This window comes from Trachymyrmex septentrionalis, unplaced genomic scaffold, assembly GCF_001594115.1.
Source record: "Trachymyrmex septentrionalis isolate Tsep2-gDNA-1 unplaced genomic scaffold, Tsep1.0 scaffold37, whole genome shotgun sequence".
Classification (NCBI taxonomy): Eukaryota; Metazoa; Arthropoda; class Insecta; order Hymenoptera; family Formicidae; genus Trachymyrmex; species Trachymyrmex septentrionalis.
The window spans coordinates 6,614,595-6,628,145 of NW_017305536.1; the positions used below are offsets into that span (position 1 = coordinate 6,614,595).

The window sequence follows — 13,551 nt, forward strand, 5'->3', positions numbered from 1 at the left end:
CATATACTCTGTATATTGGTAGCAATTAGAATTAAAGTTAATTTATGTTGATAAAAATGAAAAATGAAACGATTCTTTTTTATAATATTTTCATGATATTGTCAAGTAGATATCACGTCAAAGTTCGATAATAATAAAATCCAAAATCAGTTTGAATAACGTTTAGAAATGTTAAATATTTGATAAGAAATATAAGCTCACTTCAAAAAAAGCGCATGACTGATTGTGTGATGTAATCATCAATTAATTCTGACACACATCATAATAAAAATTAGATAAATGCATTTTATACGCTTCGTTTTCGTCACATATAAAGTAGCTCACATACATAAAAAGTACGTGTCAATATTTTTATTATATAAATTGACGGTTGAAGTTTTCTTGGGGCGAAAGGATTTTGACATAATTTTTACGTGACGCTCGCATGCGATATTGTGTTTTCAACGATCTGTACGTAAGACTCATTTTTTGCGCGAACGCCATAAAAATGTCGCGCTCGACTTCGTCGGCGTGAAAGTACACCGCGACGAATGCAGATTAAGAAACGATTTCTGCGACACGTACCCAAATCTCGCGACACAATTGCTCCCATTCATGATTCAGCTCATAATTGATCTGGATATTACGCAGACGGACAATCCTAAATGTTTCGTCGAACGATTTTCGATCCAGCGGACCATGACTACGCCGCGTTCTCCGCATGATCACGAACGATTAACAAGAACGCAATTTTCAAATAATGATTCGCGCGAGTTCGAAACGCGGATGACGCTGCCATCTGCGAGCATCGCAAAGAACTTTCTCGGTGCGGTGTTGATATTACAGAGATCTGCTCGCTAAAGAAAGATGAATTATTTTCAGGATAATTTTTAATTATTTATAGAAAGATAAAAATTATATCAATCCATAATGTAATGTATTTTATATTGTAAAAATTATTAATATACTCTTTATATATATATTTTTCAAGAGCATGTGTATTTAAATAATGAATATCTAATATAATTAGAAAAGAAAGAAAAGTTACAAATTTTTTAATTAATCAGTAGTGAGTAAATAAAAATAGAATTGTGTTTTTAAATTTATAATTTCAAAATGTACATATTATATATTCTTAAATATAAATATATTACATTTATAATTAATAATAAAATTCTGATTATAGAACGAAAGAAGCGTAGCTATTATAAGCCGTTCTCTACGTGATTAAAATATTCTATACAGTTCATAACAAAACATGAATTATCGATCTTTGCATCAAGCATTTTATGCTCACTATTAACGTATTTTCTTCTTCTCATTTAAATTATTCGATCAATTTGTAAAAAACAGACACCATCAGCTTCAATAAACGATAAAAGGGGAGAAAATCTGAATAATTCCAAATAAACCTTATATTTTAAATACAACGTAACGCTGTATATACCTTAATTACATTTCCAATAACTCCATTAATACCGTTACCAAGCTCTCTAATTACATTCTTAATTACGCTCGACCAATACATACATATATTTTCGGAAGCGGATATAATGGTCAAAATATTCGTTTTATTTACCAATTTTATGTCTGAAATATCGTTAATATTATAACCAGTTCATAAATATTATAACTCGTAATATTCTAATGAGACAACTTCATTCAATAAATTACGACTAGAAAGACCGATTAAAGATTAGATTATTCTGAATTTTTTTGGAAAACCAATTGGAATCATCCTTTTTAGTCTATCATATTTTATATTTCAGGCAATATGAATCTTATTATATGAATATTAAACGTAAATCCTAAATATTTTAAGCAATGTATATCTCCTGGATCTCGAAAGAACCAACGACTGAATTGTAAAAAACCATCACGTTTTTCTCGTTATTTCTTCACAAAACTTTTTACGCGACTTGAGTCACATATCTACGCAAAAAGAACGATTTTGCTGAAGTCCACAGATACAATTAGATACTAAAAGAGCAATTTTGCTGAAAAATCTAAAAATTTAGTTAGATATAAATCCGAAAAATAATTGCTGGATCATCAAAATAATTAGGTAGAACGACAGAATTGGTTGTTAAAATATCAAAACATTTTGCAGCATTGCTCATCACGCTTAAGACTTCTGCGAAATTATTTTGATGGTCTAGCAAAATTATTTTCAGATCTGTATGTAACCAATTTAGATCCTTCAGCAAAATTGCTCTTTCAGTGATAGATCTAAAAATACAATAATTTTGTTGAATTATGGAAATAATTATGTAAGAGATGCTCAAATATACTGAACAATGCTACAAAAACTTCAGATATTCTAGCAACTAGCTTAAGCGTCCTACAAAATTATTTTGATGATTCGACAAAATAATTTTCGGACTTGTATCTAGCTAAATTTTGTGATACTGCATCATTCTTTCCACATATTAAGATTTATATTGTAATATCGGTATAATGTTCGATTTCCAACTTCTTACTATAAACACAACGTGGAAATACTCGCATGAGTATTACTCTCGTTAACCGACAAAAACCACTCATTTCCGGCTCTTTTATCTGTCCGTTATTAATTCAGTCGGTGAAGACGGAAAGACCGGAAAAGCAAATACTTTCGAATTATTCATAATCTCCATGGTATTCGCAAAAAGCATAATGGGTCTCGGTGAATAAAAGCCCTTACGGTCTCGTTGACTCTCTATCGGAACACCTGCGAGTGCCCGCTGCAAATTAAAATCATGCGGGAAAGGCGGCAGAAACTGGAATCATCACCAACACGGTAATACGACCACGGAATTTCTCCATTCTGGAGATTTCCGGCATTCGTGACATACGATAGACAGGTGTGCAATGCAATTGCTCACTTTGTTTTCAAGCAAATGGTTACCTATACTCTTAATTGCAATTTTTAATGTAATACAATATTGTAAATTACTACATTACATGCAATTATAATTATATTACAAACAATTATATTTACATTATATTTATATTCTATTTGTACTACAAATAATTATATTATTTAATTTTTACCAGCTATGGTAATTCTAAAAAAACAAAAGAATTCTATTGTTGTAAAAATATAAGAACTCTTTATGAAGTATCAAAACAAATTATGTGTTGCATTATATAATATTGTACGTTAGAAATAATAGTTATTTAGACAGTATCTTTTTAAATTATCCTTTTTTAAAGTTATTTTGTGTACATATTTTTCTGTAAATTTCTAATTATTCTTATCTTATGTTCTCTTTCTCAAAAATATATTATTTCCTCATAACGATAATTAATAAATGCGCGCTAATTAATGTTGCATATATAACTGATAAAACATTCAGAATATTCGTACATATCGCTTTGTGCGGGAATTTTAATTTTAATGAAAAGGAAGCCGCTAGGACACACCAACGACTGATATATATGTATATAGGAGAGAGATTACCCTGCGCGCTTCCTGCAACTGACGTTCCATCTCCTTTCGCCAAAGGACTAATTTGCAAGGCAAGGGATTTAATTAGCAAGTGCGCAAAGACAGCGACCGCACGTTAATGTCGCGTGATATGGCTCTTTTTAATCGCCCGTTTAATCTAATGCATTGGACTTAGATTCCTTGTCTACCATTCTTGAACAGCTTTTGGCATAAGCAAAATTTCTCAGTCTAGAAAAACTTTTTAGCTACATGCGTGAGAAAGAAACGTAAAAAATAATACCGAATATGCTATTTTCTATAGATAATACGTTTTACCTTCCAAAGACGTAATTGCATGTTCATAATACGCTTTCATTGTATTTGTGCATACAATTCACATCAATGATATCGTTACGTAATAACTCTACGAGAATTGATTCGCGTTGTTGTTTATAATTAACGTGACAACTGCGGCTTTATCGCATAGACAGCATAATCACGTAACGATACAATCATAATTACAATCGTAATTACAACGATGTCAAATGAGAGACCGGCAAATTCGTTTGATCGACGATTCACCTTTTATCATAAACTGTACAAAATTCTTTTTATCGAGAGAACTTACAATAATTTCTTTTTCCATTCGTGTTTCTAAACTCAAGTATCTAATTGATATTAATTTATTTTCTTTTTCTTATTTGTTTGATTAATAATTATAACTTTCTTTTTCTTTTCTTATTTCAAATATTTATTCGTTACTTTAATATGCGTCTTTAAATTTTATGAAATCAAGCTGAGCTAAACTAAAATTATTTATAGCAAATAAACGTAAAATACTATGCGTATATTTATACATTTTTCAAACAGTATTTAGTCAAATGTCTGTTACAAATGTCTCTTATCTTAACTTTTTCCGTCCAATATTTGTATGCATCTGCAAAATTATTAAAATATTTCCAATTAAAAAGATATTCTTGCAAAATTATTAAAATATTTTTCCTTGATAAAACCGTTTTGCATTGAGACGCGTACATACGTATAGGATTTTCATCGAGTATTTTTTGTTTTTCCCACGATTGGCTTTTCGCGCAACCTGTTTGTTCTTTTTTCTCTCTTCACTATATACGCATATACACACACACGCATTATTTTATCCCGTATGTTCGACCTTTTCGCATCCCCTTTTTCACGTCCCTAGGAATATTCTGGATATCCTCGATTCTAATTCTATCGCACGATTTTCTCCCAGAAAATCCCTCCCCTTGAAATGGCTTTACTCAATATCACCTACTCACCTACGATCTTACGAACCTTTCTCGTACTTACCCTCTCAAGCCGCCGCTGGTGCGTTTTTCAATTCCGACCTCGAGACTGCTATCCGCCGGACTGCCGCTGCGCGATAAGATTTAAGGGTGTCTCGACGAGAAAGGAAACGACTCACGGTAGGATGAGTTCTCTTCACGGTTTTGTGAAAATTTAGAATTTCGTGTAAAAAATGAAATATAAAATGGCCAGGGTATAAACTTAATAGAACGCGACCACCGGAGCTAACAAAGAATTTTTTTATCCTCACTTATATTCTTAATTCTTCTCTCCCTTATAATTATTTTTAATTCTTCTTACTATAAAATTCCTGATTTCATTAAAATGTTATCGTATACTATAACATTTGTTTCATACGAAAAAACCTCCTTTCGCAACGAAATTTCTATAATATTATCGAAACTGCACTGATAAAAATATTATAAATTTAATGTACTTTTAAGTTATAGTTAAGTTGAATTTGATTCCATAACATTGCATTAAATTTTAGTTATATTAAATTAAATTTTATATTATATTTGTAGCTGAAAAGAATATTTGTGTACATGAATTATTATTGTACTTTTCATAAAATATCATAAAATTTAATGTACTTTTCATGAAATTTAATGCACACATTCATTACTTTTCAGTTGCGTCATAATCAGAAGTTTTCTTTACATGTTACTTAAATTTATAATGAAATTTCTAACAATTTGTGTCACGTTATTAGAATTGCGATTAATAACTAGCAGAATTATCCGGTAGTTACGAAATGGAAACTGTTTATGAGTGATCCAGCACGTTTCTCTTGTAAAAAGTATCAACTTTTTCGATCCAACTCTCAGTAATATTCAACAAGATCCATGTCTCATCCGCGAGATTGTAAAATACTCACGTTTGCACTTCTCTACGTAGCTTTAAAAGTTATTTCTGTGAATGTCTGGTCCATGTATTCCCTATGTCCTCGTTATGTAACAACATGAGATTTACGGACTTTTTCCCCAGATCTCCTTTCACAATAATTAGATTAAAAACGTCCGCGTCACGTACTCGCATTAGTAAATTTTATGCAGTAATCACAGAAAAATTTCATTAATTTTCACGAAAGTAATTGTTACTGAATTTATTAAAAGACTAAATTTATTAAAAATCTAAAAGATATATGAATATATTTAATAAATATCTTTCTGTATTATTTCGTGTGAGTTTTAATTTTCGTGCAATTGAGTATACCGGATTAAAAGGTACCAAAGTCGCACATACATAATTAACATCATACCTTTTTACACCCGGAACAAGAAGATGGAAACTTCGCTATGTGACATTATCCTGAAACTTTTAATATTTCTTCTCTTTATTTCGCGAAGATTAAGTTTATACTGTACTCTCGCTAGACGAAAGTATACGTAAAACTAAAACAACTTCAACGACAACTCGACAATGCTTTACTTCGAAATGTTCGCTTAATTTCCAACTTCCAATTCAGCACGAGAATTAAAATTCTCTTGCACAAAAGTGTCTAGTAAATTCTTTATGATAAAAACGGAAAAGAGAGAGCACGAAGGAAGAAACTTCCTTCGGTCGCATCAATTCTCGCTTCTTATATTTCATCGCTCTCGGTTCGACGATTCCAACGTGCTAATCGATATTTACGCCCTTTTTAACCCAAGGAGTAATTAATTATAACTTTCGAAACGGTGAACCATTTTTTACAATGACTACGTATAAATACCTATCAATACCCACATAAATCATAAGAAACTGCGAACTAATGTAAATCAACATGTAACAATATTATATTGTGCACATTAATTTATGTAAGATATTTTCTAATAATATTCCCTTATAATATTACACGGAAAAAAACGGTTTTGCTAAACGTGTATAAAAAATGTCGAAAAATTTAGTTAGAGACTAAAGAATTATTTATATCAAAATAATTAATGTAGAACACAACTAAACAACTGATTACTAAAAAATATCACAAATATTTGCGCAGTATTGCTCATCATGTTTGTGTATGTGTGTTTATGTTTCCATACATATTCATAATTACTTTCATAATTTAACAAAATTATTTTCAGATTATTTGTATCCCGCTAAATTTTTATAAATATTTCAGCAAAATCCGTACCACAAAAATAGTCACAATTTCGTCGAGATTATCTACTTCTGCTATTATTTTTATTCTGAACTTCAATCGGATAAAAAGTTTTCATACGACACTACTTTTCCACATTCTTACGCGACTTTGCATTTTTGGAAAACTATGCTCACGGTTATCCTGTTTGAGGAAAAATCTCCGACTTTTCGCGTATTTCAACATGCGCGATGCTCACATGTTACTGTCAAGTTTAAGGTCAAGCAAAAAACGCTATTTTCCGGCAGTGGCTCAACGACGGACGTAAGAGGATTAAGCTAGTTTTCTTCCCGCCGGATTTGGTGCGTTGCACCAGCTACAGCTGCTGCTGCTGCTGTTGGCCACTTTCTGCTTGTTTCGTTTCCTTCTATGACGCACGATGATTAAGGCAATTAATGTGGATTTTCATCCACCTGTCTGCTATTGGCTTCATATTTGGCGATCACTTATTTTAACATTGTTCGATCGTTCTTCAAATAGGGTTTCTTCCGCAATCATCGTATAATATTTTAAAAGCATTAACATAATATTATAATAAAGTGTAAAAATCCTACAAAACTGTCAAAATCATACAACGATAATACATAGTAATATATAATATACATACATAATTTTCAAACTATAAACAAAATTGGTCAATGTTACTCGATCTTTGATATAATTAATTATCCAAATTGTACTTGCATTGTTTCCACATTGCTCAAATTATATTTGTGCCAAAAATTAACAACAATATTTCGAACAAAGGTTTTAATTATAAATAATAATCAAACAAGGAGCCTATATAGATCTATCGCTAGATGTTTTGCGAAAATGATTCTATATTAACTACACAATACAGATATATAAAACGTTTTTCGATCGTTTCGAAACGTTTTCATTATCGGGTCATCCTGTATACCAAAAATTAATATTTGAAAAGTAATTAAAACGCATAAAACGATCAAAACGATTAATAAGAAAACGTAAGATAATAAATTATTCACCTGCTGGTCCGTCGTTACTCGATACCTCTCGCAAATTGTCGGATCTCCTACTTCCTCTCAGATTTCTTCACTGCACATACACACATACACACACACACACATACACATACACACACACATATACACACACAAAGAACACAATAGCGCAATTCTTTTCACTCCCGACGAACCGTATACGACGAAAACTTCGAAAGCGATGCGTCATGCTTTCAAATTTGAATGAAGAAAAGAAGTTATCAAGGAAAATATGCATCGCCCGTAAAAAATCGATAATTTTTGATTTTCTCCATCATGCCGATGGCGAACAAAATAAGTATCCAGATAAGTAACGATCGTTTCGTTTACAAGTTGTTAGTCGTAATGGTAATTATTTAGAATACCCTTCCCTCTCCCCCCCCTCCCCCCATCACAAATCTTAATAAAAATACACTTATTCGACGTGTTTTCACTCAAAACGAAAGAATCTGGCAAAACGTCGTAATAGTTAAATGCGTCGTAATAGTTGAACGCGTGAGCCGGTTGCTAATTTTAATAATCGTCACGAATGATCGCATTTCGATAGAACAATCATTAATGTAACACGGAGCGGCTCGTATCGCTGCTCGCCCGATCGAGTCTCACTCTGCGAATGATACCGCAATGCATGACCTTGCGTAAACACAACACCACGCGCCGTACGTTGTGCGCCAGCCAACTCGTCGCCATTACAAGATACGTATTTGCTATTATAAAATATTTAACGTCGTTCTACTCCGTATATTTCCGATTAATTATGATGTATCGGCTATTACCGCACAGCCTGCGATAAGCTTTTTGCAAGATTTCGTTCTAGACGGCAAGTTCGTTTATTATCACGCTCTTCATCTTCGAAGACAGTAATGCCCGTTTCTATCAGTATAGATATTAATTTTAATTTCGTTTCTCACCTTTACCTTTCACTCTTTTCTAATTTTTAGAACTAGAAAAAGATGGAGAGTTAGTTAAATCAAGATTAAAATTAAACTACATTGGTAGAAACGAACATAAGTGAATTGCATTAAACGGTATCTGTATTCTATAATTTTTCTGTAACAAAAGTGCCGTTATGTAAAGCTGCACAATAATAACAACGAATCGTTGTTAAGAATTACAAAGATTATAGACACTGAGATTTGTTCGGATTTATTTGACTTAGAATGTAATTTATTTTCTTACTAATATATTATTTAAAAACTTTTTTCTCCGATATTTGATAACTTCGCTTGTTAATGTAAGAATTTTTTCCTAAAAATTTTTCAATTTTCATTTTTTTACAGCTTTTATTCATATTAATCCAAATAATACGATTATATAATAAATTTTAACAGACCGAAACAGTAAAACAATAAAAAATCAAAATCGCGATAGTATAAATCTGAATGCACGGAAAATATATGTAAAATATATACCAAAATTCAAGTATCGTTAAAGAAATACGTTATTATTATTGTATTTATATTAATTGCCTAAAATATTTAAAAATCCCCCCCCATATATAAAATATATATAAATAAAATATATCAAGTTTTCAAACGATATGAAAATACATGACATATAAAATTATAATTTATTCTTACATAAAATTATAATTTATTATTATATATTATTAAAATTAAAATTCTATCTTGAAATCTGATGCGAATTATAATTATGAATCCCCTAAAACGGACTTTGAAATAATTCGTGTATAATATTTTTTCCTATTATCATATTCATTAATATCCTATTAATATATTCTTATTAATATCGATCAAAATCCGTATGTAATATTTAGACATAAAAAAATTGAAAAACAAATCAACGAGACAGTAAAAATTAATATTAAATGACACATCAATATGCGAGTAGAAGTAATTGTAGATTTAAATAACTTTGGTATAACATTGATCAAATTTGATCTTATAATTCGAAAATTATTGCAATTTCAATAATTTGTGGTGATAAAATATTATATTTTTTTATAAAAAAGATTTAAACTTGAAATCACACAATTGTAAATTAACAGATTAAATATTTAATTCTTATTCTTTTAGACCAAAACAGACAGTAGGACAATGTAGCATGTGATTATTTTAAAGGATAAAAAATACATTTATGAGGCTCTATATACATATATATGGATAACTCTTATGATAAATCAGATAATTTTTTTTACTGTTCTAGTACATATTTCTGATTGGAAAAATAGCCTTTCATTCAGTTGATACTTTTAACAATACAAATATCTCCGACGTTATTTAAATGTACGTTATTATATTATATTTGCATAGTAAAAAATTTCACATACTCACAGTTTTTAAATTATTGAGAGAACAAAAAATAAAGGTCCTCTTTGTCTAACTAACGCTAATCGCTAGAAATTAATAAGATAATATAAATAATACGAGAATACTCTGAACAGTTATTATACAACATATTTTTATTATCTATCTATATAAGAATATCTATTCTGCGTATACGTTAAATCTCAGACTTTAACCTGACAGCACGTTTGCGATCTAATTGAATATTTATAAGATACGTATTCTATCGATCTTTTTATACGTGTTCAATCTTATGGTCCACCGTATTATGTAGGCCGATCTTTCTTACTTTACTTCAAGTAAAGAGGATAGGATCAGATTAAAGTTTTTGCGGGACGGTCCACGGAAAAATCGATATACCAACTCTGTAACGAGAAAGCGTTCTCTAAACTCATCTCAGGATCAAGCCGGATTAAATGCGCAAAGGATTAAAAATTACTCAAGCATTGGATTACGTCAACGCCGAAAGGAAATTATTTTACATCATCCACGTTATCTCTTTAAAGTCGTTTACGCATAAAACGCTGTACATATTAAACAGAATATTAAATTATATGGATTTCTACAGAGTTTTACAAAGTCTTAAATTTTGAGATTAAATAAATATATCTTGTCTATGATAAATTAAAGATTTAATTAAATATTGTACTTTCGAGAAATTTTTTATATTTGTAGCGATATTGATAATCGATTTAATTATCATGCTAAATAATATATATTCATTAATAATTTCCAAAGTGTATTATATTTAATATGTTAAAATGCACTTTCAGTGTACTGTAATAATAGTATTAATTCCAAAATAGCGATTAATAAAATTTTAGCTACTTACAATATGTGCTATTCGATGTGGCGTTTTGGCGCGATAGTTGGACCTGCAAAAAAGAACAAGAATTTTAATAAGACTCCTTATATGCGTACATATTAGAAATAAAGTAGAATAGAGTTAACAAAAACTACTCTTTGCTCATTTTTTTCAAATTTCCCTTCGTGAATATCAAATCTAATTATTTTACTTGAAGTAAAAAAAAGATACGTATATTGTATTTCTTTCGCGCAACGCAGTCGCAATACACGATACGAGAAGAAACGCCAAATTTGCTTCAAATTCACTTCAGAATATTGTATTACGCATTCTTGAATCCTGAGATTCAACTTTAATCTGCATAACTGAGCCACCCGACTTCATACCAGCTTCCAAAATAGTGGCACCGCACGAGCTGCTCGAGAATTCAGATTAGATTCAGAGGACGCGCGAGCAGGCCTTGCTCATAACTCTATCGAGCGTGCATATTAGCATCGAAAAGAGGAGGATACCTCGCACGTCTTTTTATTCTATTTTCTAGGCGATCGATCGATTGACCAGAAGGTCGAAGAATCTCTCTCTCTCCGCGTCATTCGTGCGCGGCATCCAATAAGGCACCGAAAGCCCGACAATAGTCGAGAGATTTCACAAGGTATAAATCTGCAAGAATGGCTCTGGCATGGAAATCGCGGACGTCCGGATCGACGTCTACAATCGTCGAATAAGAATTTCCTACGTCCTTCCTTGCTATCCTATTCGATCCCACGTATTTATTGTGTCATCGCGAACGCGAAACCGCGTTTCGCGCAAGAGGGAGAAACGGTATAATTGAAGGGCCGCTGCTGCCCGAACGTGCTGCACGAGAATGCGGTTTTCGCAGCTGCAGCTGCACGAATCGAAGCGAAACATAGTTAGCGGCACGTCGTACGTGCCACGCGATTTCTCGCGAGACCGTTGGGTCGCGTTCGCGCGAATTAATTACCGCGACCCGGATATAACTCGGCAAAAATAACCGCCTTCCATCCGACGGTTATTTTCGCCGATGGAAAATGTTGCGGCTTGTCTGCTTGTGTGTGCGTACGCGTCAGAAATCACGATTATTATTTCCTGAAATGCTCGCCGCATCTCTCGTCGATCGTTTGCCGTGGTAAGTAAATGCCGTACTTCTCTGCGCGGCGCCGCGCCGAAATATCGGCGCGTTTTCGCTCTCACCTCTCGTGTTGTTTACGCGAGCTTATGTAACGTAATTACATTCCGCATGATGCATTCTGTACGGAAGAACGAATATTTTATATGTTACGCTAGTTCTACGAACTTTTCAATAACTACTCATCTGAAACATTTTTCCGATGGCAATAAAATACCGTCTTATATTATAGGAGAAATAAAAAAAGAATTTTTTTGTTAGGGAAAATGTGATATAGATATTATTAAAAATTAGGTCGCTGTGTTCGTTATACACTGTGAAATTCATAATGTTAAATTATATCTATTATAATTTGAATTATTTTTAATCACTTTTATAGGCCACTCTGCTCCTACCTATACCTAATAGATTGTCAATTTAACTAAAATAATGAAATTAAACGGTTTAAATCAAGAAAATGTATTAAATTTCTGCAGAGATGAACCGATTTATATTTTAATGTATATGGAAGTTATAAAAATAACATAATGTAAATCGATCCAATTATATAATTAGTTCTAAAGTAAATAATGTTTATATTAACACACTTAGTAAATAATACATTTAATTTGAATCCAATTTAATACACTTTCTTGATTTAAATCGTTTAATTTCACTGTTTTAGTTAAATTAACGACGTATCGGGTAGGAGCAGTAACTACCTACAGAAATGATTAAAAATAAATTAGATGTTAACTTGATAATATAAAATATAACAATAAAATACAGATCTGAAAATAATTTCGTTAAACCATCAAAATAATTATATCATACGTCCAAACTGATTGCTAGAATGTCAAAATTTTTTGCAGCCTTACCCATCGTGCTTGAGATTCCTACAAAATTATTTTCAAGTCTATATAAATTTTTAGATGCTTCAACAAAATCCTTTCCTTCCTTTCGCATATCGTCATACCTATGTAGATCGCGCATGATTTTAGTATTTGTGCTCCGTTAGAAAGAATCGAACATATCAGCACCTCTCTTCAACTCGATACTTTAAAGAAAAAGAGTAATATGATTCGAACTACCTCACTCCTTCTAAACCGATAGTGACAACTTCGGAAAAATGCGCAGTCTATTCTACAAAACACATAATTTGACAATAGATTTGTTCGCGTTGCTTGTATAACTTTTTCCCATTCAAGATCTTCAAAATTTTTCTCTTTTCAACCTGAATAAATATTTGTCTCAAGTGCATAGTATATATTTACAAAATATATATTTATTTCGAGTGCAAAAATTTTTAGAAATTTCAAACAACGCGGACAAATCTCGTCCACACTATCACCGTTCTTCCTTTTTTACAATTTCTGATTTCTTTACACTTTCGATTGCGGAGCTTGCGCGAATTCCGTGATTGGATCTAAGTCAATAGACGAAAGAACTGCAAACGGGGGGGGGGGGGGGGGGGGGG

At 31.7% G+C, this 13,551-nt stretch overlaps 1 protein-coding gene across 1 annotated transcript in view; it reads right to left on the minus strand.

The window, feature by feature from the left end:
* Positions 1-13,551, minus strand: part of LOC108750610 (RNA binding protein fox-1 homolog 2-like) — a 304,555-nt gene that overhangs the window by 181,353 nt on the left and 109,651 nt on the right. Inside the window, exon 4 of the mRNA XM_018490163.1 lies at positions 10,976-11,018. The gene's annotated coding sequence lies outside the window, so the exon portion shown is untranslated. The remainder of the gene's footprint in view (positions 1-10,975; positions 11,019-13,551) is intronic.